The 24,299-nt window shown below is 37.6% G+C and overlaps 1 protein-coding gene across 2 annotated transcripts in view; it reads left to right on the plus strand.

Moving 5' to 3' along the window:
* Positions 1–24,299, plus strand: part of COL8A1 (collagen type VIII alpha 1 chain) — a 151,819-nt gene that overhangs the window by 97,327 nt on the left and 30,193 nt on the right. The window lies entirely within an intron of this gene.

A 24,299-nucleotide genomic window follows, 5' to 3' on the forward strand; every position in this document is an offset into this window, starting at 1 on the left:
TGTGCTTTCCTACCATTATCGAATTACTCTTAATTGGGCCAAGTTTGTTTTTGTGTTTTTTTTTTTTCTGGCTGATACTTTATAGTTTTAAGTTATGAGCTGTAATGAAGAAATGATTCCTTTCAGATGACTGAAGTGACATATACTAAATTTTCCTAACAACAATCTAGGATCTATGAAACAGAGCATGATATATCAAGTACAGTTTTATTCATATTCAGTATTGATATATCCACAATTTAAAAACAACAGCATGCCAGTATTTCTTATCCCTTAATTCATCTCTTAGTAGAAGCAATTAAAATATAAAGCACATCATTAACTTTTGAACTTCAGTTGGAAAGAAAAATACCATTCATTTCTGAAGAGTAGACATTATCTCATAGTATCCCCAGCCATCCTATGCTTATTACCATTGCCTGGTCTTAAGTGTGACTTTTGGACACCCAACGCATTATTTCCTAATATTCAATGGTACAATGACTTTTCATAGTCTATTTAATTTTATTTAGTCATTTAAAGAGTAAATAGTTGAGATTCCTCAGATTCTTACATTGTGCTCAAGGTGTACTTGAACAAAAAGAAAAAGCACAGCATCTGGCCTTAATGCCACATGACCACATCCTGTCTAGAATGAATTCATTCAGAATTTTTGAAGAAATGCAAGTACGTTAATGATTTTCCTTAGGTATCATATTTTTACTACAGGTACCTTTAATTATTTTGGCTGGATTCCATCAAAGCCAGATGTTAATCAAATGAAATATTTATAATGCAAAACCATTGAATAAAAAATATATGTTCGTTTAAGCAACAGCTTATAGGACTGAAACCAATCGTGTATGTTGGAAAAGCTGATGAAGGAGGTATGACTCTGTTACATTCATAATGTCAGGGTAAGGCTCTGAACTCAATTCAGAGAAATTTTATAATTGTTGCAATCAACTACAGGCTCAGCTTCTGGATTTCTTGTAACAAAATCTTGCTGCCAAGGACATTGATGGGCTCACCCAGTAAAAAATTACAATAATAATGTTAAACTAAATCATAAAAATGCAGGAGGTGGTTATTATAGGGCAGAGGAGAGGAATTGCTTATAAAGTTATAGTGGAAATATCAAAAATACACTTTATTGAACTTTTTAAAAATTAAGCTTTGTTTTTAAACTAGGGTGCAAAAGCAATAAAATGTAAAGGTTACGCAAAAAATGATTTCATTCAATCGTCAACAGCAATGATTCAGCAAATGAAAATAGAAATTACATTTATTCAGCACAGTCATCAAGTCAGCAGACTTGAAGCTTATATATGATAGTTTTCTAATAAAAATAACCAGTTGAAACTCATTTTTAAGAAGGAATTTTGACAGAAAAAAGAATAAAGAACTTTCTGAATGTGTCTCTTCTTAGTGAAAATGAACTTGGTTTGTGCCTAATTTCACATAGTGTAAAGCTCTAAATATTTTGTGTGGTTTTAAAGTTCTATGAAGAAATTCATTTGAAAGGAATGTAGAAAATAACCAAAAAAGTGTAAATATGAAAACCACGATTGACTTACAGTTAGAAAAATGGAAATAGTGAGAGCTAATCTGCTGTGTGCCCTTCAAAGGTAAAGAATGTCACTTTTAAAAATATTTTTGTGTCTGTTTTTTTTTAATTTGTTTAAGTTTGCTTATTTGGAGAGAGACAGAGAGAGCACGAGCAGGGGAGGGGCAGAGAGAGAAAGAGAGAGAGTCCCAAGCAGGCTCTGCAGGGTCAGCTCAGAGCCCAGTAGAAACTGTGAGATTATGACCTGAGCCAAAATCACGTTGGACGCCTAACCGACTAAGCCATCCAGGCGTCCCTTAAAATTATTTTAAAGTAATCAGGATTTATCCTTCAGATCATCTTTTTACTTTCTGAAAATACAGATTACTGAATCATATGTCATAGACATTTTGGTAGGTAATTTCCATACTTTCTTCAATTTAAATAATAAATATCTCTAAGTGACAATTATCATAGAAATAAACTCCTTTCACTCATTGAAATACCTGATGTGCCTTACACACAGCAAGCACTTTAATAGTATGAAGTGAACTGAATTAGTCACACTTTTGTTTAGAGATTAATGTGTCTCTTGGATTCACACTAGCAAGGTGTCTCACACATGGGAATTAATGAGCTACATCTGTAACCAAAAATATCCATGGAAAACGTGCTGAATTGATCCATATCTGGTTTATTAATCAGGCCCACTACAGAAAGGCTTTCTTGTGGTTGTACTATATTTGGGAGATAAATCGAGTGGGGAAACCACAGTTCAATTTAGAAGTTGTTTGAAACATTGAAGAATGTGGGGGTTTATGTTATATGACAGCAATAAAGTCCAATCCTTAACGGTCGTAATTCTGATTTATAAGTATATAAATATCCTGTATGTTTAATTTTAACTTCAGAGCATTATAACAGTGGTCAATAAGACCCTATTTAATATGGATTTACTTCTTACTGACACCCTCTTCCTTATTTTTTTTTTTTAATAAAAAGGTTTGGGGTTTGTTTTGTTTTGTTTTGTTTCTTAAAGTTAGCTTGGTACAAACAGCCTTTAGTTGAAGCAGATGGCTGGAAGTCGGAAGCCCCAGATTCTATCCTTGATTCTCCTACCAACTGGGAATGTGGCCTTGGGCAAGTCATGAGAGTAAATCTACAATAATAGGAGTAATAATGCCTTACATATGTATGGTGCTTTATGATCTAACAGAGCACTTTCACATACAATATCTTATTTAATCTCCACCCAGCCTCCTATGAGGAGTATGGCAATTATTAACAACCTCCATTACAGAAAGTAGAAATTTGAGACCCAGAGACACTAAATCACTTGTTCACAGTCACTTCAATATCCAATGTCACAGCCAGGAACAGGCACACATGATTCCAAGCTGGTCCTTGTCTTTTTACCTCTGCACCACACTGCCGCCCTCTGGTGCCTCCAAAGCTGAAATTACAAGAGCAGCACTGCCCACTATGGTAGCCATGAGCCACATGTGGTGATTGAGTGCTTGAAATGTGGCTAATCCCAGTTGGGATGTATTATGAGTGTAAGATACATGTGGGATTTCTAAAACTTTGAATGAAAAAAGAAAAAAAGAATGGAAAATCTCAATACTTTTTATATTGAGTACACATTAAAATGATAATATTTGGGATATCTTGAGTTAAATAAAACATTAAATTAATCTCACCTGTTTCTTTTAAAATTTTTTAATGTGGCTACTAGAAAATGTGAAGTAATACATGTTTCTCATTGTTTCTGATGTTTGAATGGCTCGCATTGTTTCTGTTGGACAGAGCTGGACTAGAGAATTCCATTGTTCAGAGTTTTCACAGTACTAGGCTTGTTTTTGCACCTGTCTTGTTGTGGTTGAGACAAATTTCCAAATATTCTGTCAGACTTAGAGCAATGCAGATTCACTTCAATAATTTGGTCATTTTCATATATCTTCCACATACAGGGGAAAATCCAGACTTCATTAGTTGATGCCTCAAATTGCTCATTCATTGAAAAGGGTCATGTTAGACTTGCTGGATGCTTGAAAGGCTTGGAGTAAAAGTACCATGGAAAGAACTATAAATTATATTTATGACTCTGTAACACACTTTATTTTAAAATATGTTCCCATTAAACATTATGAGTGAATGAGACATTGGAGTATTAGGTGATATAGGCAATGTAAAATAGTAATTATATATAAATTTAGCATAAAATACAGTATATTTTATTCCCCCTACCAACTCTTTAAGACATTTTATATATAATCCCTAAAGAAGTAGCTTATTCCCATTTTGAAAAATCCAACAGAAAGTCCTCAGGAAAAAACGGGTTCTTATTAGGGAGAAAAGTATATATTACAGTAAAAAATAGCCCAAATCACTGAAAGTTAACATCTACTTGGCATTGATTATGTGCACTCAGCACAATGCTGAGAGTTAAACCAAGATTATCTCATTTGGGGATTTGAAAATTAGCAAAAGGGAGCAGAAGCTAAACTCTTAACCATTGCTGCCTTTTACTGCAATGCTATTTGAAATCACAATGCAACCTATCACAAAAGTATTAAAATATTTGGAATTGATTCCATTTAATTCATTTCAACCCCACAAATGTTTATCCAGCAAACACAATGGATCAGGAACAGTTTTAGACATTGAAGGAGTATGGGATAATAAGACCAGAGCTCTGCCCTCAAAGAGTACACAAGTTGGTAGGCTTGTGAACATGTTTTTGAAAAATACATACTTATAAATAAGATGATATGAAGGAGGAGTTACTGTTCACTTTCTAAAGGCAGCAATAAAATTGTTACCTTACTTATGTTACAATATGTTCCTATATATTGTAACAGAAATGTTTATGGCTCTGCTGGCAGGTATTGAAGCTTGTCTGTTGTTTATAATGCAAAGGTTTCATGTTAGAAACAAAAAACAGGGGCTCCTGAATGGCTCAGTCAGTTAACGAATTCATGAGTTCATGAGTTCATGCAGAGTCAGGCTCCACGATGGCAATGAGGAGTCTGCTTGGGATTCTCTTTCTCTCCCTCTCTCTCTCTGCCCCTCCCTCACCTGCACTCACTCTCTTGTGCTCTCTCTCTCAAAATACATACATGCACACATACAAACATACATACATACATACATACATACATACATAAACTTTAAAAACAAAACAAAAAATAACAAAACCCTCCAAAACAATGTGATATGAATTTCAGAGGTATGCTTTCTTCTATATATTATACCCATTTAGAGGAAAGTGGGTTGAAACTACCTTAAATGCATTCTAGAAAAAGGAGGATGAAAACAAACAGAAAGGGATTGAAATCAAAATGGCACTGAAAATGACAAAACTGAAAACTAAAGAATTTTATAACTTTTAATACAATGATAGTAATATGTTACCTTTGAGGGTAGAGATTAAAAATTGTGTAACTTAGCTAATTATATATTAATTTTTAAAAGAAGGTTTCAAAATATAATGTAGAACTTGTTGCCAATTTCTTAATGTTCTTGCTTATCTACAAGAAAAGAAAAAGAAAAAAGAAATAGCCAACTGTGTGTGGCAGAATTTTAGGTGTCTCTATGTCTTTATTTACACTTTTCTGTAATAATTCCAGAATAAACACGCATTGCTTTTATAATAAGTAAAAAGAAAAACTTTTGTAATCCACTCCAAATTGACTGCAATCAAGACAGGCAAAAATCATATCAGAGGAGTGAAATGCAAATTTTCTTCTCAATCACAAAATTTCAAAATAATAACACATTTCATAGGTTCTCCTTTCAGGGATTATTGCACTTCCTTTGATTCAAGGTAAAGCAAACTGTGGACTATTCAAGTTCTCTAGACAAGAAAGGTGAAAACTGAGTTAGGTTTTCTCGATTTTCTTGAGAAAGTGGTTTAGCCTCCACTGTGAACGCAACTGTAAAGATCAAGGTTATAAAATGAACTCTAAATTGTTATTGCAGCAATCAGAAAAGCAGAGCATCATATAAGATGCACCTCTTCCACCTTGAAACAAATTGGCCATCCATCATTTTCAGTGGCATCTGCTTCAAACTGGCCTTTAGTTCTTAGCCTGGAGATGTATAAAACGCCATATGGGAATATATCGTATAATCACCTCTTTGAGCTGGATAAGGTCTTAGTGATCCTAAAAAGGGAAATATAGAGCTATTCTAAGCATCCCAATTAAAAATTCGGGGAGAAATATTTGGTTTGATAACTTCTTTCATGGAAACAACATGAAAACTTTACTACAAAGAAAACTCAGAAATGTGCTTTGTGTGCCATTTAATCATTAAATCATAAATCCACAGACCATTAGAGCTGAAAGGAGACTTCTAGATTATCTCATCCAATACCAATATTTTGTAGATGAGAAAACTAAGGAGCAGAAAAATTAATTTCTCAGGAAAAAAGATGAAATCACTGAAAAATATCACAAAGAATCCAAGAATTTCTGGAAGCTTACCTAGGAACAGCTAGGTATTCCAAATCCTACGAGAACTTTAAAACGTGAGTTTTTGGTTTGGTGGTGGGTACTCGTATACAAGGAAGGAGAGATACTAGTATCGACTAATATCCATATAATATGTGAAAAGCACATTCATAGTGAATGCTTATACAGCAAAAATAAAAAATATAACAAAGCCAATGATAGCAGACCAGATCATTCACTCGTTACTTAGCTTCCTTTCTTCAGTGAGTCAAATAATTGAAATGAGCTTTTCTTTGCCGCTTTTCTGACACAAATAGTCTATTATCATGAGAAACTGGCTACTTCCACAGTTTCTGATAGACCAGAAAGTAATGCGACATTCAATCCTTGAGTTAAAAAAGACAGGCTGTCAAAAGCCTCCTGATTTTATGCATTTATGAAAAATATGCTTATAATAAAATTGTATTATTAAAAACATATTCCTCTCATCTTCAAATTATATACTTACTATACGTTATATACATTCTGGAACAAGTAAATATCAAGGCTCTTTTTCCAAGTTCAATATCTGGCCAAGAAATAGAAATAGTAACCCTTGATTTTAAGGAAAATAGAACAGTGCATGTGTTTCTATTGTCATCTATAAAATAGGAATAGGAGTAGATTCTCATAAAATTGTTTGATGATTAAATTAATAGTATATGTAAAATGTTTAGTGCAGTACTTGGTACACAGTTAATATTCAGTAAATGTCAGCTATTGCTAATAGTAGTAATATTATTATTATTTCTGACATGACAATTCCTCCACATACATACTTCCCTCAATCAGACCAATCTCTTGTGATTCCCCACAGTTTCATGGCCCCATGCCCTTGCTTATGCTGATCTCTCTTTTTGAATGTCCTTTCCTTGCTTCTCCTGCTGAACTCCAACCCATCACCCAAAGTTTAGCTCTGGAGGCTCCTCCTCTTAGGCATCTTCCCTAATCGCTTCACCTGTGTTAGTTGCACTCTTCTGTTACCCAGGGTACCCTGCACATATGCTTCTCCTGGCCATTGAGAATGTGGCTTTTTTTTTACTTGATCCTCCCTCACTTCCAACACACACACACACACACACACACACACACACACATGCACGCACGCACACATACGCACACACTGACACATAGAACTGAAAATGCGTCACACTCCATTTTTTTTTTTTATCCCTGTAGACATGTCAATTGAATGAACCCACTCCTGTATAAAAAGATAAGTTATTTTTCCTTCATGAGTAGGGATTGGTCTAGAATGTGTACCTAGTGACCTTAGTTTTGAGGGGAAAATTGGGTAAGGGTGGGAATAGCTGGGAGATGGACCTTGGAAACCCTGGGACCTGGGTCTGCCACAAACCTAACCCTGTGGTCTTCAGCTCATGTAACTTCTCTGGACTCAGTTACCTTCTCGGCAAAATGAACAGGCTGTGCAAAATATTCTCTGAGGATCCGCCCAATGCCAACATTTATATGATGCTAAACATTGGTTCATCTCAGTGGTTCTCAAGCTTTAGCAGATATCAGAATCATCAGGAGGGGCTTGTTAAAACACAGATTCCTGGTCAGCAGGTCTGAGATGGGGTACTAGTTATTTGCATTTTAACAAGTTCCCAGTTGATGCTGAAGCTGCAGGTGGAAGGACAACATTTTGAGAACCACTAATTAAGCTTCTAATCTTGTGACACTGTCCCATAGTCACCTTGGTGACAGCACTCCTGATAATGCAAATTCACAGTAGGATGGAGGCAAGTGAACCCAGGCTTCTGTGAGGCTACCATCAGGAGGACTGAGAGCCTGTGAGTGAGTCCTGGGAGAGGACTCAGAAGGCAAACGTTGCTAACCGTAACAGTTTTGTTTAAGGCCCATCTTGTGGGGAAGAGGCAGCCTGAGTTCACAGTGCTGCATGCGAGGCACAGAAAATAGATTGTGGGTTTTGACCCATCCACTGAATCCTGCTGCTGCTCAAGTCACAATGGATTACAATTGCCATCTAGTGATGGTTTTGAATTACTGCATCTAGAAACAACAATGAAATGCTGCTTTCATTTGGACACTGCTTTTTTGTTATGAAACTATATTCAAGATGAGAACCCCTAAGAATAAGCTCTAATGTACTCTGGCATCATTTACATTTATATCTAGATACTATGCGAATAAACATGTATATAGCACTTACTGTGTACTAAGCACTGCTCTAATACTTTATATATGTTGTTACACACAGCAACCCAATGAGACAGATACAATTATTATCCCCATTTTTCCAGAAAGGAAATATAACTACAATGTACAAAAAAATTAAGAAACTTGCCTGAAGCTGCCCAACCAGTAACGTGTACAGCTGGAATTGAACCTAGACAGCTCCTGGAGAGAGATTACTCTAGCCAGCCTCTCTTATGTTGGCAGTTTAAAATAGTTACCAAAACAATTGTTACCTGTAAATAGTTATCAGGCCCAAGTCAATTATCTGGGGAAAAAACTCATAAAATACATACTGAAGCAATGAGTTTTTTCTGATTCTTCCAAATGAAATCAACTGATGTAAATAAAGAAATGCTTCTACCCACCCAAAGACATTGTCATGCAACAAAAAGAGCAACAATTTAGAATCAACTTCCAACTTGTTATGCAGTCTTGGACAACTTGCTCAACCTCTCTGGGCTCCACTTTCTTCATCTATAAAGTACAAAAAAAAATGTAGTTTACATTCTTTGGGGATTCTTTAAAATCAGATTGGATTTTAGAGTTAAGAGTTATCCAGTGTGTGTGATCACAAGAGGAAATGTGGAAGCAATGGGCAGTGACCAGTTTGGTTTTTCTTAAATGGTCCTACATGTGGGAAAGGAGCCAGGACAGAAGATTTGATCTTCTGATCTACTGTCCGGCAGTGCTAGCAGTAAATAATAACACTCATGGCATTTGCAGTGAAGTAGATCAATGCTTCACTTCTCTTCCCGGATGCACTTGCCTGTGTGCCCGAACTCTGCATCCCTGCCTGTTCCAGCCTCCCGAGTCCTCACCAAAGGGCAGGAAACTCACATCTTTGCTGGTGGATTGAAGTTCAACCCCCTTCACTTCAAATTCTGTGATCAGAGATTTGCTTGGATTTAAAAACCTGGTCCCTGCTAATCCTTTTAGCTTCTTATCTAACACTTCCATTACTAAACCATTTCTTACCTCAATAGGCCAAACAGTACAGAATGGTTACCAAAACAAAGTACTAACGGTTTCTTTGTATTGTGTATGTATAATATGCTAAGATATGCTGACATAAAGATTCTTGATCATGAAGGAAAATAAACATGTAGACAGAGCTCAAGGAATAAAGGGTAATAATTAAAATATAGTGAAGTAAAATATCACTATCTCACTGTAATAGATTTTTATCTCATTCCAAGTACAGTAAAACTTGGATTGTGGGTAACTTGTTCTGCGAGTGAGTGTTCTGCAAGACAAGCAAACACTTCGAATAAATTTTAACTTGATAAATGAGCAATGTCTTGCAACACAAGTAGTATGTGATGCTGAACACCACATGATCACAACTGAGCCAATGGTTCTCTCTCTCTCTCTCTCTCTCTCTCTGTCTCTCTCACTGCGGGATTGTGGGTGATTGTTTCCTATGTTCGGATGCTTGGTCTCAGGCCATGGTATTTGGCAGAAATCAGTGATTTTTCAGGAAGTTAGAAAATACCCACAACTAGCACTAGTGTATTTTTCATTGCTTCAAAGCACCTATGGACAGTCCTTTGCTTTTCCATTCAAGGGTAAGCTTAGGAATGCTTGCTTCATTCTAGGTCAGGCTGCCTGCAGATAGAGACCCTTTCCTCTGCTGCCTTATTGTCAGTTACATTAAATACAGTATATGATAACAGTTGTTAATACTGTAGTCAACATCCGTGTGAGCATATACAATGGCCCCCATGCAGAAAAAGACTCCTTTGAGCCAATAAATAACAGTGAGTCTGTTAGTGATAGTGAAAGTCATCCAACACAATAATCCTCCTCTCTCGTCTCCCTCACACCAGCCATGAAGGTTTTCAAAAGTAAGTGCAGATTAATTTATTTTTGCTTATATTTTGTATTTTCTTCATTATTTCTATTATATTACAGTATTGTAATCATTTTTATATTAATATTTTTGAGCTGTGGAACAAATCATCTGAGTTTTCATTATTTTTTATGGGGAAATTCGCCTTGATACACAAGTGCTTTGGATTACTAGCATATTTCCGGAACGAATTATGCTTGCAAACCAAGGGTTGCAAATATATTTGCATATATTTAATGCTCATAGCAAACTCAGAATTAGGCTAGGTAAGTGTTATTATCAACTTTATTTGCAATAAAGCAATGAAGGAAATTTAAACAGAAATTTTAAAAAGCTTCAAAAAATAAGTAAATAATTGAGGGTCCATATATCCCAATTTTTAGTCTATGCTTGCCCCATAATTATAGTTTCTTTTAACAATAAAACCTTGACACAAAATGACTACCTTGTGATACTTTGAATTAAAAAGATTAATTAGAAGATTAATTAGATCCTAAGCATAGTAGAAAGTCTACATTAATTCACTCAACAAACATGTGTTGAGAATCTACTGTGTGCCTGGCACTGTTTTAAGTGTAGGGGATTTAAGGGTGAAGGAGGTCAGAAATGACATTCCACCTTCAGAGCTTACATTCTATCTTGTTGAAGAGAAGACAATAAACTAGAAAACAAATAAATATGTAATACTGTGTCTAGTAATAAAGAAAAACCACAACCAAGAGAGTTGAGAGCATTGTTTTAAATCAGATGATCAGGGCAGACCTCTCTGAAGAGGTGACATTTGTTCACACGTCTGAAGGAGGCCAATTCATGTAGAGATCTGAAAGGGAGTTCAAGCAAAGAGAAATGAGTGGAAAGTCCCAGGGCTGGGAGCCAGATGGGCTTGTTCCAGAATAGCAAGGGACCACTGGCCTGAGCACATTGACTAACAAGATGGTGCTGGGAAGAGGGCAAGGCCATAGTATGCATGCCTTGCAGGCTGTGCAGGCAACTCAGAGTTCATAGGAACTTCAGTAGGGAGGCACAGGAGGGTATTGACAGGATGTCTTTATTGGTCTGCATCTTTAAATCATCATTCTGGTTTCTCTGGGCAGATTAGACTCAGGCCAAGTGTGGAGGCAGACACTCTAGTTAAACTACTGTAACAACAGTCCAGGAAAAATATGCTGGTGCCTTAATAATAATGGCTCAGGATGTATCTTTATGGAGAGGTCCTAAAACTTGTTGATATATTGGCTAAGTGAGAAAAGGATAAATCAAGAACATCTCCTAGGCATCTTAAATAGTCCAGTTCATAGAAGCAGAAACAGAATGGTGATTGCCAGGTATTGGGGGGAGAAGGAAATGGAAAGTTGCTGTCAAATGCATATAAAGTGTCAGTTATGCAAGATTAATAAATTCTAGAGATCTACTGTATCACATTGTACTCAAAAACTGCAGTAACTCTGAGAAACTATTTTCTAGGGAAATAAAATTAGTTTTCTACATTATCTTGTGAATCATGCAATGTCATTTAATCATAGATTACGTCAAAACTTAAATTTAAAATGTTATTATGCATTTACCAAAAACACTTTTTTTTAATTTAAAAAAGGGCTACATAAACTCTCAGAATTTTTGATGGGGGAAAAAAAAAAAGAATTTCTCCTAAGCTTTGAGCCTGAGCAACTAGATAAGTAGTAATATCATTTTCCAAAATAGGGGAGCCTGAGGTAGAATTAGTTTCCTAAACCTTGTAACCTTCTAATTACACTAGTTAATCTGATTTCAGAATTTTAAATTCAAGAATCGTTAAGCTACGTTACCACTTTTGAAAGAATGAGCCATGTATAGCAACAATGATACTCTGCTATCACATGGAGTCCCACTCTGAGATAGAATTCTAAACTAGACAAAGCAGCCTAAGCTGGTGTGATGTTTCTAAATGTTCTTTTGTAAAAGAGTTTCAAAAACCCATAACTAGAGAATTATGAAATCATGCCTTCTGTTTAGGACATGTTTTATAAATATGAGTAATGGAAGCATAGCTCTCCCCGCTCTCAAGAAGTACAAGGTACAAGTCCACGGTTCATTTCAAAGGAATGTTAAATATCGGCCTGAGATTTATACTCTTGAGAAAGAAATGTTACAGTGGAATCAGGGAAGAAATGTGCTGGGTTTGAGCCAGTGGCTCTTTTGTGGGAACCACAGTCTTGAACACGCAGGCAGCTGTGTTGTACTGAGCCCGGCCTCAAAAGTTTGGGGACAGTGTCATCACATCACCCATGCATGATTGATAAGAGCAAGAAAACACTTTTGGAGTACAAAGACTTAGCCAAAGTCACCAGTAAATCTGAGATGGAGCCAAAACTGAGTAAACAGTAGTTTTTAAATGGACACAGAAATTTTTTGATTCATATGCAGAAAAAACAAAAGGGACACCAAAGTCCAAGGAAATGTAGTTCCTTTATCAGGCCCCACTTATACAGAGAGAACAGCTCCTTTTCAACATTTTGGCTTGTCTGATGGATACTAATGAGCTCTGATCATTTGTGTAGAAGAAGAAGCAGTGAAATTTAATAGTGTATAAACTATATAAAGACAGGGGCCTGTCTTCATTATTGTTGTGTCCCCGGCAATTGCCACTGTACTTGGCACATACTTAGCACTGAACAAATCCTCGCTGAATGAATGAATGAATACACAAAAGCCTGAATAAATGATTAAAGCTAAGGAAGGAAAGGAATCTCTTCCTTCTATTTGTATATATATATGTATATATTTGTGTATATACATATATATATTTATATATATACATACATATATACACATATATGTATATATATGTATATGTATATATGTATGTATATATATTTATTTATATACATATATATATATACATATATATATATATATATATATATATATATATATATATATAAAACCATGGTATCAGGTGAAACGTAACCAAAATGACAAGAGGGAACCATTCTTTTTTTTTTTTTAATGTTTATTTATTTTTGAGACAGAGAGAGACAGAGCATGAACGGGGGAGGGTCAGAGAGAGAGGGAGACACAGAATCTGAAGCAGGCTCCAGGCTCTGAGCTGTCAGCACAGAGCCCAACACAGGGCTCGAACTCACAGACCGTGAGATCATGACCTGAGCCGAAGTCAGACGCTTAACCGACTGAGCCACCCAGGCACCCCAAAAGGGAACCATTCTTGTCTAACACACTCTTTTCCTCTGATGTAGCAATTCAGTTCTCACTGCCTACATAGTTATATCATTCACTGACATTGACTGAGTATTAACAGATCTTTATCTCTATCTTTCAATGGTTTTTATGTGGTCTACATTTCCCACCTATTCTCTGTACTCTTTGGTGAGGGGATTACCAGCCTGAAGAGTTAAACAAAAGGTTGAATAATTGACAGGCTGCAGCTCCAGAACTTGATTTTTGGACCACCCTCTCAATTCTAAGATTCTTAGCTCCATGTCCAAGACTCAAGTTTGCCTTAAGCTTACATCAGTTTAATCACCCTTACCACTTCTGACCTCCTGCTCAAGGGCAGCCTTTTTTCCATTGTCATCATTCTATCTGGCCATAGCTGTTGAGTAGCTATGGATGGAAATGAGTAAAGGGAGAAAAATAAGAACTTAAAACGGAATTAAATGGGATTCATCCATTCCCAGACCAAACCCTCTATAGGAGAGTATTGGAAATCTCATCTACAGCATAGACTGGCCTAGGATCCAGTCTGGGTGTTAGAGGCTGTTGGCACTCCGCCTTGAGTAAATGAGCATGAACCTGTCCTTGTATCAAATGTTCTTCGAGATCCTTGCACCTAAGCTTTTTTAGAAGTGTACATAAGTCATTCTAAAGTGAGAAAATGAACAGGATACACTCTAGTAGAAATCCAATGACAGATAATAAAATAAGTCTTTCCCATCTCCCTTTTTGATGACATTACACTTTAAAAATAGGTACATGGAGGAGCCCAAGGGAGGAATTTCAGTAAGGCAAATTTACTTACAAGTAGAATTTCTTCCAGAATACAAGAGCCTTTGGCAAACATTGGTTGGCACATTCTTCCTAAAAGGTAAAAGCCATTTTTTTTGGCAGGTTTTAAGTGACACTTAAGAGTGTCAGGCAAACCTTCCAAACCGTAGCCAAAATGCAAGTTTATCCAAAACACACAGCATCCCCAGCCAGCTCAAGATCAACAAAAAAAGTTAGGCCTAACCATTACAGAATGTTAATTGTGAAACATAATTCCTTGATATTTATGGCTCCATAAACTGGGCAAAGCTACTGAGTATTAAGAAGTATTCTGCAGTGGAGCAATTGCTTATCCTTGATGCTATAACATGTGCTATATTAAAGAGAACCACAAGTTGGTCACACTCTCTCCATTAGGACATGGTTCTCTACTTTTAGTGTGCCTAAAAATCAACTGGAAGCAAGCTTGTAGAAAAATGTGGGTTTCTGATCTGGTCCCCAAGCCTATCTAGTTAGACTCTGTTGGGGGAGGGGATTGGGACAAAGGAAGGCCAGTGAGTAAGATGCACATGGTCTGTAAACCATACACGGATTGAGAATAACTTGCACCAGAGTCTGAAGTGAACACCCGAAAGTTGGGACTCTCCATGCAACTCTTTAATCCTTGCACCCAGCACTGACACTGGAATCTGGAAGATACTCAATGAATTTTTAATGAATGAAAAGCAGTTAACATTTATGAATGCCAGGCACTGTTCTAAGTATTCTACACATATTAACTCATTTAATCCTCACAAGAAGGAACTATTATTAGCCTTGACACTTGCTTGGCACTCTGCCTGCACACTGTCCAGAGTGTCATGTGGCTGGCTCTTTTGTTACATTCAACTGCTGCCTCCTCAGAAGAGTCCCCACCCGGACTGCCTGTCTAAAGTTGCATCAATGCCACTCCCGTCCAGTCGCAAGATCCTGTTCCTTTTCTCTATAGCCCTTGCCTCCATCTAAAACTATCTGGTTTGGTTTATTGCCTGGGTCCCTCCACTAAGATATAAACACCATGAAAACAAGAGTCTTGCACCATGAAAACAAAATCTGTCACCGTATCTCCAAAGCCTAAATCACAGTAGACACCAAAGAAATATCTGTTAAATGAATACATTTGACAAAACCATAATAAATGCAAAGTAAAGGAGTTGTGTTTGCTATATAATTTTTTAGTTCTCTCAGAGCTTCCAGAATTTATTAGGCTACACGTAAAAAGCAAACCCCAAAATGTCCTCAAAATTATTCCCTAATCCACCTTGCCCCAGGTCATAGCATGGACATGTGGGAAAGGGAAAACTAAGTAAAGGTGAAAATGGACAGTCTGGATAGATTTCTCACTCTATAGCTTCGATATATTTTTTTAATTTTTTAATGTTTATTTCTGAGAGAGAGAGAGAGAGAGAGACAGAGCATGAGCAGGGGAGGGGCAGAGAGAAAGGGAGACACAGAATCCAAAGCAGCCTCCAGGCTCTGAGCTGTCAGTACAGAGCCCGGCACAAGCCTTGAACTCGTGAACTGTGAGATCATGACCTGAGCCAAAGTTAGACGCCCAACCAACTGAGCCACCCAGGCTCCCCTATGGCTTCAATATTTTGTTTGAAATGAACTCTTAGGACATCACACAGCCCCATTTTCAAACATAAGTAGAAAACACATTCCAAGATCAAATGTACATGATTTTCTTAGATTAATCTGTTTTTCTTGGCCACACAACGACTCTGCTTTACTAGTTCAGAAAGCTGTATCTGCATGACACCAAAAGAGCTAGTTAAATCAATGAAACTCATACCAGTCATCTCAATAGTAAAAAGAACGGATATACCAGTTCACTCCAAGTGGCAAATGTGTCAGAATCATTGATTTTACCCTGTGCCTACAGATCAAAATCAGAAACTGACGGTAGACTAAGGAGAGAGAAAGAAACTCCTTTTAAATGGGTTTCTCATACAGTACGGCTCAAACCCATGGTTCCTTTGAAAGAAGCCACTTGCCAATTGACCTCATATCAATGCTAGCCACGTCCCTGCAGATTCTGACCATGGAGGAGCTAAATGATCTCCTCTTTGTGTATGGTGTGGGTCTCAGACAAACAAGAGCTAGGACTGAGGGGTAGCTGCTGAATGAAGCGTTTTGTTCCAAGCAATTTTTACCATTTCTACTAAAATGCCAGACAGTGAACGTTGTCGGTAATGTTGTTGGATAGAACATACTCAAAAGCAACTACAAACTTAAAAAAAAAAAAAAAGGAAAACTGTTTTTTGGGGAAAGACATTTTAGGAATATTTTTTCACTATGATCATGTACGGAGTTAGCCAGACCTGAGTTGGCTTCATTAGTCATCTCAGAGAATGTGGATAGATCTTGGGGAGATCGTTCCATATCTGAAGAATTGCTGATCCCGAATCTCATTCATTTCAGTCAGTCACTGGGGCTTAGTATGAAACTTGGAAGTACCAGAGTAGATGCGGGAAGGGGTGGAGGAAGCGATGCAACCGAGAGTGAGATCCATTCTTACTACAGGAAGGCCAAGATCCTTTGCAAAGACTTCACCTAGGAAAAGTCTTGCTGCCACAACCCTCCTCCCCCACAATCGACAAAGATTTAATCAGAATATTTTAAAAGATAAAGAGGAATTTCTTTTCATTCTAAAAATTTCCAAGTGCAATCTAGTCAAAAACAAAGATGTTCACTACCCAAGCCCTCAAAACCATCTGGGTTAACTCAAAGCCTGGTTTAGCACTTTTTGTTTTCCATTTTGTGAGGAAAACATGATTTGGATTACAAATTTCTCCGAGGTTCATACATATAGCTGAGAGACTCTGTCATTTCCTTATCAGAAGCAACAGGAGAAATTCCAAGTATGAGGAATCACAGAGATTTATTGCCTCAATTCCTAGCTTGACACTTGGCTCAGCACAAAGTTTAAGCAGCCAAAAAGAAGTCCTTTACTAAGGTACGAAAGGAGCTGGCTGCTTGTGAAGTCCAGACTTGGGAGTGACACAAACGGGGGTTTGGGTTTTTACACAGCCAGCAAAACCTAGTCTGTTTGAAGTCGGATCAATTGATTTCTTGAACATTTCAAATAAGCAAAATTCTGCAGGAAATGGAAGCCAGATGCATTTTTAACTCAGGAGATCCTTGGAAGACAGGCAGAAAATAATCAAACAACATCCTCTAGTTTCATTTTGGCCCTCCTCCTAGACTTACTCTCCAGAACTATACATCCCTACATGATGTAGAGACAGTGAATGAATAAACTTGGGGAAGGGGAAGAGTAGAAGTTTACTTTTTAAATAATTTAAATTTATTTAAATAATAATTTTAAATTTAGTCACATGCTGATATTATTAAACTAAAAAAGACACAGTATGTGTTTGATATAAATGTATATCAATTTTAAAATACTGCGTTATTTGAAAGAAGATCCGAAACATTTTAGGAAGCATCTGTTGTAAAGCAGGCACTGTGCTGGCAACTTTCACAATAACCCTCTGAGGTAAGTTTTTTTTCTCACAGTACACACAAAGAAACTGAGGCTTACTGAGATTTACTGATTTGCCAGATGCCACAATGATTGTGAACAGAGAGGCTGAGGTAGATTTTTTTAATGGTTTTTTTAAATCTGTTTATTTGTTTTTGGGAGAGAGAAAGAGACAGATGCGAGCGGGAGGGGGCAGAAAGCGAGGGAGACACAGAATCTGAAGCAGGCTCCGGGCTGGAGCTGTCAGCACAGAGCCCTGTGAGGGGCTTGGGGCTCGAACTCAGGAACCGCAAGATCATGACCTGAGCCGAAGTCGGATGCTTAACTGACTAGCCACTCCCCTAGATGGACTTACCAAAGGAGTCCCCAGCTGATCCTCAGGATTGAAATACACATGGAAAGAATCTGATGTCTGAGACTAAGTTTCTTCTACACTAACTGTTGCTAGTTTCCACCTCCTGGTGAATGGTACAGAAATAAGTTGGCAGCTGGTATTGAAGTTGGATCTACTAGGTCAGGAGTACTTGGCAGTTGAATGCATGCCAGAAGTACCACCATGCCAAGTAGGCGCATGCAACTTTCCCCCAGGAACTCTAAGGGAAGAAGGAAGGGGTACTCTCTTCTCTCCAATAAGCTTTGGCATCAGACATTTAAAGAAAATATAAGGAACAGGAGAAGAAGAAAACAGACTCCTCCTGCCACACCTAGCTGCTACCTTGTTAACACCTTGTTCTTTGTACTTGTGACTTTCACAGAAGATGAAATATTTCTTTCCTCTTGACTTCACATATGCTGTCCAGAAGCCCCCAGGTTTCCTGGAACTTTTGTTAAGAATTCCAGATATCCCAGCAATAATTTTCAGACACCAAGCTTTGGCTGACAGAGAGCAGATACAACCAATGTCTAGGGATTTTCCCCCTGCTTTCCTCTACTTTTTCTTCCAGTGAAACTGTCCCATTATTGGTTTTGATTTATTAATTATGATCATACTTTCCTTTCTAGAAATCTCATTTGCAAAACAAAGAAAGAATAAAAATAGTAATGAATAGTCATCCACGGTATTTTGTTAGTTCTTCTCGGCTCTTCCTTTTGAACTGTCTGCTGTTTCTTGGCCACTTCTGTGTCAGTAAAGAACATCATGAACATAGGATATTTTATGTGTATCTATGTTAATGAGGCCCACCTCTCATATTTGTGATAATTTGGGCAAAAGTACAAATGGAGGCCCACTTTCCATACATCTAAATCTTTAAAAGTTATGAATCAAGCCAACTGCTAGTTTATGTTTTATTCCTCTGCTTTGGCAAATATACATTTCTAATAACCCTCAGAATCCTTGAAGTGCAACACCAGAATGCAGAGGCTTAGGGAGATCAGCCTACCACCAGTTCATTTGTTCCCACCTCCAGCTCTGGTAATAGACTATGGACCATAGGCCATCCAGGTTTCACAACCATGCATGTGAACACCCTATCGTACAGCCAGCTCCATCCACAGTCCCTAACAAAAAGCTACTTCTTGGCCTTATGTTGGACCCAGAGGTTGCACACCCAAGGGATAGTCCATCTTAGGAGGGTGAACCCTAAGAAAAAGCCTCTGCAGTCACTGGAAAAAGCTCAAGATCATCTGGGTAGAGAATTCTTAGGTCTTGCAAATCCAGAGCAGGTCTAGAAGAGTGTGAGCTCTGGACAGCACAATCCCTTGGCTCCTTACTCCTGGCAGTTGGAGGAGGCACATTTTCAGGAAGGTCAGAGCAGAGGCACCTGTTGGCCCTATCTGAGTGATACTTAGTGTCTGCTCATTGTAATGGCTAAGTGAGAATTAACTTCATTTACTGGATGTTTTCATCCATAGCTTCCAAGTAAGAGTGAAAGGCATCTCAGAAGAAGATTTAAAACTAGATGCTCAAGAGCCATAGTTTCACATATGGCAAAGCATTTGTACCTCAATATCACTGAAGATTATGCAATTTGCTCTTTGAATTGCAAGTGCAGTCATCTGATTTCCTGCTCCAGTTTCCATGGTCCAAGGCCAATGAAGAAACAGAATCTGTTAAATATTTGAAAGGTGACATCATTAACCATGAATTATCATCTAACATGGAAATAACTTCAATTAAGAGGAGGGAGTATACACACATATTTCATTGTCATACATTTCTTTAGAAGATGAAACAAGCAAGAATCAGAGAAATGTACTCTGGGAAATGGGAGGGAGAGAAGAATTGGTTCCTTGGGTTTACATTTGTTCCAAGTGAGGTAGGCTATGCTCCTCCTGCCCATCTGATCCCCTGGACTGGCTCCTACCTCTATCAGTGATGATAGCAAAATAAAAACAGCTAATACTTATATCCTACTTACCCTGTGCTAGATACCTTTCTAAGCCCCTAATCAGTCTTATTTAACCTGCACAAAAACCCTGTGAGGTTGGCATTTTTATTATTATTCTCACTTTATAGATGAGGAAATTGAGGCATAAGAAGATTAAGAAAAAAACAAAACCTTGACTAAGGTCTTGTAGGAGGTTCAGAGCTTAGATCTGAACACAGAGGGATCCTAGAGTCTGCATTCATCAACATGTTCTACTGCTCCTTGAGATGATCTACCATCCAGAGACTCACCAGCTCAGTCACTGGTCACCTTCCACTCTGCCTTGCTTCTCCAAATAAATGTGCTTTTGCCCCTAGTAGTTGAAGGTTTGACCTGGAAAATCAGTTATCTCTTTGGCTGACCTGAACTTTTCATTTCCTGTGGGATAAGGACAGTTTCCCTCTTCTAAGTTCCAATGGGTGTTACCCACCAGAGGCTACAGAAACCATAACATCCCCCAAATTCTCTCAACATCTCACTGAGCTTTTTATTTTTATTTTTTAAATGTTTATTTATTTGTTTTGAGAGATAGTACAAGTTGGGGAGGGGCAGAGAGAGAGGGAGAATCCCCAGCAGGCTCCCTACTGTCAGCACAGAGCCCCATGATGTGGGGCTCAATACCACAAACTGCGAGATCATCACCTGAGCCAAGATCGTGACCTGAGCAAAAATCAAGAGTCAGATGCTCAGCCGACCAACCCACCCAGGTGCCCCTCTAACTGGACTTTTTAAAGAGGAACTTTAGGGGCGCCTGGATGGCTCAGTCGGTTGAGTGTCTGACTTAGGCTCAGGTCATGATCTCCTGGTTTGTGAGTTCCAGCCCCACATCAGGTTCTGTGCTGACAGCTCAGAGCCTGGAGCCTGCTTCGGATTCTGTGTCTCCCTCTCTCTCGACCCCTCCTCCACTTGTGCTCTGTCTCTCTCTCTCTCTCTCTCTCAAAAATAAATAACATTTAAAAAATAAAAAAAATGAAAAGGAACTTTATATATGAGAATTTACTTATTCTCTTGCCTTTAAGGTTCCCAAATGATTAGGGGTTGTGTCTTATTTTTCTTTATTTCCAGTTCCTATTAGAGTTCTTTACATGAGAGAGGTGTTCAGAAACTTTGGGAAAAAATGAGGTTTTATTCTATTCTTCAATAACCCTGAATTTAATCTGGCAGGCCAATGAATATATAAAGAGCAGAACAACAATTGTATAAAAATTCCAAATTCAGTCATTGCAGGTGAGAATGAATATGGAAAGTGTATATATATGCCAGAATCTATTCTATATTCAAAATTCTGATTCAAAGAGGTGATATGGTGTAGTAGTTAAGTGCCTAGACCCTGGAGGCAACCTCCCTGAATTCAAATTCCATTCTTGCTACTTGCTGGCTATGGGACTGTTGACATGTTATTTAAACCCACTGTGCCTCAGTTTCCTCATAGGTAAATAGGAATAATTATGATAACAGCCTCCTTTTCAGGGGGATTTTTCTGAAGATTAAGTAACTCAATCAACACAAGGTGATTAAATGAATTAATCAATATAATGTGCTTTCAGTACTCCCTGGCATGTGGTAAGTCCTCCATGAATGCTAGCTGTTATACCAAGTCATTCCATAATTTAAACACAAATATATCTTTTAACAGGTAAAATAGTTGTATTTTAAAGGGATTGATAAAGCAGTTAAAGATATTTTCTCTTTATGGTTATTAGAGAACAGTTATTATTAATAACAATGAATAGAATTCAACCAGGAATAACAGAATCTAATTCCTGCTGCCTTACACCGAGTGTAGGCAATGTAATAAATTATGCCATGAAACTATGGCTCACAGAAGCACCTGGCTCATTATCCTCCTCTCTCCTGTGAGCAGGCTGCACCTTTATGAGAATACAAGGAGCAGGGACGTCAATCTTAGCTTCAGTCAGCTACAAGTGCTCGAACACACACCAACAAACACACCACTATTGCCAGACCAACATCCCGTTTAGCAAAAGGTAGCTAGGGGGACAAACAATGCAATGGGAATCCACAAGCATGTACTGTTTTGTTGACATTCTCCGCAATGAAGCCAGAGGGAATTGTAGCAGGGCAGTAATATCCAAGATGTTCCAAAGCATACACACCAGTTTAAATCCTTTTTGGAGCCCAAATTCCTTCCCTCTTAATTTTAACCTTTGCTGTACAAATTCTTCCTAAACTCCTTCCGAGGCCATTATTCAAGATGAAGCTTGGAGCACTTATTGTACTACATCTAGTTGTTGTTTACTTCACTGGCATGTGGGTTTCTTTATTAAATAACATCATTAGCATGAGTCAGGGGGTTCCTGCTGACCATGTAACCAGAGTAACGTACAGTTGATACTTTAAATCCTTTCAGTCATATCTATGTTCTTGGATTCCACTCTAAGAATGTTAACATTTCATAGCTTCCTCCTATTTCTTTGTATATTTCTCCATGTAGTCTCACTGGCCTATTATAGTTTTTCCTAAATTATTAACATTTCATTTTATTTCTACTAGATATCCTCAATACCTTTCTCTTCTCCAACACAACAGATTTCTCTTCTGAAGCCTACTCAAAAGCATCAAGATCAAATGTTTCTTTCAGGAGAGTGTTCCAAACATCATTCAACTCAAGCATTTATATATCAGATGCTAGTTCAGCAAACCCAGATCAGATTATTTCTTTTAAGGATGGTTTTGTTTATGAATATGTCTAAGGTACCAGAATTGGTTGGTAAAAAAATATATTAATATCCTATTGGTTCCTGGAATTATAGTAATAGCAAGAATGTAGCTATATAATGTCTATTATAATAGCTACCCTTTATTGAGTTTCTGCTAGTTTTCAGTTAACTATCAGTCATTTGTTATCAAATAATATCCTGATAAAGATGATTAGTCTCATTTTCTAAGCTAGGAAATGGAGGTTCCAAAGGTTACACATCTCATAAATGGCAGAGCCAGGATCCAAATTCGGGTAGCCCGGGCTTCCCAGCCCACAGACTGTCTCTACTTCGCAGGCTGCTTGTCAGCACATGTTCCCCAATTAATGCAAGTCATTTAATAAGGAAAAACTGAAACTCAAACAGCTCAACCAGTCCGTGAATTCAAGGCTAGGAAGCAAAGGATCACTAGAATTAACCTAGAAATGAAAATTAAACTTTTTTATATTCCCGGTTCATTGTATAATCCTTAAACAGTATTTCATTTTTCTCTAGTGTTTTTCTTGAGAAAGATAATGAATCTCAAGGGAAAATGTGCTGCTATTAAAATTAATACTCACCATAATAATTGGATTCAACTTTTGGAAGCCAGTGCTACTGATGGTTAAAGATGATGTCCTCTAGGGGAGGAAAACCCTCTTATAGCACTGCATTGCATGTTTATGCAAACATTAACTGCTTTGGCTCTTTCAAATATTTGTGTGTGTGTGTGTGTGTGTGTGTGTGTGCACTAGCTTAACAATAAGTGTAGTACCACGAAGCCCTTAAAGAGATGCTGCATCCTCCAAGCCTAAAACAATCCACAGTCCATCTTTTTCCTGGGAGTTTTATCTCATAGCTCAGAATGTGACACTTAAGATACAACCTCATTTCTTTCGGAGATGTTTTTCTCTGATGATTTGGGAACTTACCTATTTTGCCACAGTTTATTAATCCTGGAGTTGTTCAGACACAAGGTTTTCATTTAATATTTGACTTTGGCACAGAGACATTTTCAAGTTTCTCCAGCCCAAAACTTGGAAAAGAGCTAAGGAAAAGTAGCCAGGAGAACTCTACAACAATATTTTTTAAGCCTTCATATGTCCAGATTTAAAAATACATACATTTATCTTTTCTTTAGGAATAGCAATAACTGTGAGCTGACAAGATTTTTAATAATTCTCTTGGTAACAGTTGGTAGACCCAACATGTTTTTTTGAAAGGGAAGAAAAGGGAAAGAAAGAAAGAGAGAGAGAGAAAGAAAGAAAGAGAAAGAGAAGGAAAGAAAGATGGACCTCAAATACCCCCCACTGACCCATGATGACCTGGCTCAATCCTGGAGAGGATTAGGAGTGTTCCTTTTATAAGGTCACATTTCATTAGGATGAACATTTTGCTCCAATCCAACTGTATTGCAGCCCATCATTGCCATTTCAGTTGATCATCACAAAGCAAATCAACACATAATGCATTCTGCCACTGGGCCTTAAATCATGATGTGCAAAGTAATAGAGTACATGATCTTTCAAAAGACAAAGGAAATGTCCCAAAATAAAGGAGTGAAAAGTAAAGATAATACTAATGGTAATCATAAGATACATTTCTCAGAATCAGTAAGCATGAGAAACCAACACTACAAACATGATTTAAATTCT

The sequence above is a fragment of the Panthera onca genome, chromosome C2 (genome assembly GCF_046562875.1).
Source record: "Panthera onca isolate mPanOnc1 chromosome C2, mPanOnc1 haplotype 2, whole genome shotgun sequence".
NCBI classification, from domain to species: Eukaryota; Metazoa; Chordata; class Mammalia; order Carnivora; family Felidae; genus Panthera; species Panthera onca.